The sequence below is a fragment of the Ambystoma mexicanum genome, chromosome 2q (genome assembly GCF_040938575.1).
Source record: "Ambystoma mexicanum isolate Mex_15411 chromosome 2q, UKY_AmexF1_1, whole genome shotgun sequence".
Classification (NCBI taxonomy): domain Eukaryota; kingdom Metazoa; phylum Chordata; class Amphibia; order Caudata; family Ambystomatidae; genus Ambystoma; species Ambystoma mexicanum.
In genome coordinates this window covers 694413401-694415900 of record NC_090924.1, presented here as the reverse complement: position 1 = coordinate 694415900, position 2500 = coordinate 694413401, and the positions used below count along the sequence as shown (strand labels likewise).

General features: G+C 55.4%; 4 non-coding genes across 4 annotated transcripts in view; all 4 read right to left on the bottom strand.

The window, feature by feature from the left end:
- Positions 1–167: 167 nt before the first annotated feature.
- TRNAV-AAC (transfer RNA valine (anticodon AAC)) lies at positions 168–240 on the bottom strand. Its single transcript has one exon. It is a non-coding gene; the product is annotated as a tRNA-Val (tRNA).
- A 449-nt stretch (positions 241–689) lies between these two features.
- On the bottom strand, positions 690–761 carry TRNAP-AGG (transfer RNA proline (anticodon AGG)). Its single transcript has one exon. It is a non-coding gene; the product is annotated as a tRNA-Pro (tRNA).
- Positions 762–1580: 819 nt separating this feature from the next.
- TRNAL-CAA (transfer RNA leucine (anticodon CAA)) lies at positions 1581–1692 on the bottom strand. The gene is made up of 2 exons: positions 1655–1692; positions 1581–1626 (listed from the first exon to the last, which is right to left on the bottom strand). It is a non-coding gene; the product is annotated as a tRNA-Leu (tRNA).
- Positions 1693–2487: 795 nt separating this feature from the next.
- Positions 2488–2500, bottom strand: part of TRNAP-AGG (transfer RNA proline (anticodon AGG)) — a 72-nt gene continuing 59 nt past the window's right edge. The window contains exon 1 of the tRNA in view: positions 2488–2500. This exon is cut by the window's right edge and continues 59 nt beyond it. This is a non-coding gene — a tRNA (tRNA-Pro).

Below are 2500 nucleotides of genomic sequence, written 5' to 3'. Positions count from 1 at the left end.
GGCAGGAAACGCCCACTGATGGAGCCAGTGGACAGTTTGCAGGGTGCAAATAAGGGCTGGCCTCAGATCACTCATGGCGTAGTGCCGGCCTGTCCATACCTGTCGAAACCTGCATGCGGTCAAATGTGTCCGATTGACATTGTGGAAATAAAAAGAAACCAGCACCATGTTTCTGCCCGGTCTCGAACCGGGGACTTTTCGCGTGTTAGGCGAATGTGATAACCACTACACTACAGAAACAGCTCTCGTAGGCAGCGCTCTAGTGTGCTGGGACAGCTTTCAGTTGAACGGCTTTGTGGCACTGATGTCTCATGGGGCCCGCTGGTACCTGCCAGGTGGCACACACCAACGTGAAAGTTTGGCGCAAGCCTGCGCCGGACCTACATGGCAGCACTCACAGCACCTCACACACAGGCTGCAGACACATACAAAAGACCAAGCTGGATGCAACAGTGGCGCGAGCCATGGCAGTCCCCACCCAGAAGGCATGTCCAAACCGTTATACATCAGCTCGCCGCCAGCGCATCATTACAAAGGAGGGGGAATTTCCAACACTGCCTCTTGGGCCATGGGCTTAAAAGCAGCCAACCATTGGCGACGGGCATCGAACCAGATACGTTCACGCACAAACTATTTTTGGGGGGGAATTGGGGACTCTGTGTTTTTTGTTTTCGGCGCTCCAAAAAAAAGGGCTCGTCCGGGATTTGAACCCGGGACCTCTCGCACCCTAAGCGAGAATCATACCCCTAGACCAACGAGCCACCGCATGCAGAGAACAGTGAGGGGGAGGGGGTGGTCTGCTTACCTCACTTGGCGCCATGCCCCAGTCGCTCCACGGCCTGACCCCTGCGTGTCACGTGGCCTGCCCCTGGCGCAAGCGCAGAGGACTGAGCTGCCTCTCAAGCAGAGAAACAAGAAGAAGAGCGGCAGCCTTCGCTGGCCAAAGGCCATCTGCTGCCGCTCGATCGGGCTCGATCAGGCTCGATCAGGCGAGATATATGTGGCCGACCGGCCTAGAGCGCAAACCTGTGCTGCTCAGGGTGGGCAGCTTCCCAGCAGGAGGATGTGTCTTGAAAGCCGACAGAGGCAAGAAGGCGCACTCCCTCAGCCCGCTCCAACCTCTGGATTCCTGCGAATTTCAGAAGAGAACTCTGGGGCAGCATGGCTTCTGTCATCTCCCAACAGCCCCTCTGTTCTTGCTATGTAAATACCTTTACATCCCCCGGACTGAGCATGTCTGTTTTTTTATTTTTATTTTGCTGAGGTGTGGTGCCTTCAATGACCGACAGGTGGCAGGAGAGCACTTTCTCCAACTGTGAAGGGGACTTTTTTCACTTCCTGAGTAGACTGGGCTCAGTGACATATGCCACCAAGCCAGCCACTAGAAAATGCGGGTTTTGCAGCTGTGGGCCAGTGGGGGTTTAAGGGCAGGTGTGCCTCAGGCGTCTCTGGCAGACAGCTCCAGTTGCAAGGCAGCAGAAGAGAACAGGGAGGCTTGCCGGGCGCTGCATGCGGGCGCCCCCACGAGGTTTTCCGCAAGCCTTACACTCTGAAATGTGCTCAAAAAAATGAGCCCGGCTTGTCAGGAGTGGGATTTGAACCCACGCCTCCAATCGGAGACCAGAACACCCAGATGCAGGGAAGAGCTGCGCCTCTTGAGTCTGGCGCCTTAGACCACTCGGCCACCCTGACAGCTATGGGCAGGATTGGGAAAGATTCTTCAGTACCCAATGTCGCCACGTGCCAGCGCCGGTTTTCATGCCCCGATCTCTGCATCAAAAGTACCCAAACACTCACTTAAGGACCCAGGGATGGCAGGAAACGCCCACTGATGGAGCCAGTGGACAGTTTGCAGGGTGCAAATAAGGGCTGGCCTCAGATCACTCATGGCGTAGTGCCGGCCTGTCCATACCTGTCGAAACCTATATGCGGTCAAATGTGTCCGATTGACATTGTGGAAATAAAAAGAAACCAGCACCATGAGACCGGGGACCTTTCGCGTGTTAGGCGAGTGTGATAACCACTACACTACAGAAACAGCTCTGGTAGGCTGCGCTCTAGTGTGCTGGGACAGCTTTCAGTTGAAAGGCTTTGTGGCACTGATGTCTCATGGGGCCCGCTGGTACCTGCCAGGTGGCACACACCAACGTGAAAGTTTGGCGCAAGCCTGCGCCGGACCTACATGGCAGCACTCACAGCACCTCACACACAGGCTGCAGACACATAAAAAAGACCAAGCTGGATGCAACAGTGGCGCGAGCCATGGCAGTCCCCACCCAGAAGGCATGTCCAAACCGTTATACATCAGCTCGCCGCCAGCGCATCATTACAAAGGAGGGGGAATTTCCAACACTGCCTCTTGGGCCATGGGCTTAAAAGCAGCCAACCATTGGCGACGGGCATCGAACCAGATACGTTCACGCACAAACTATTTTTGGGGGGGAATTGGGGACTCTGTGTTTTTTGTTTTCGGCGCTCCAAAAAAAAGGGCTCGTCCGGG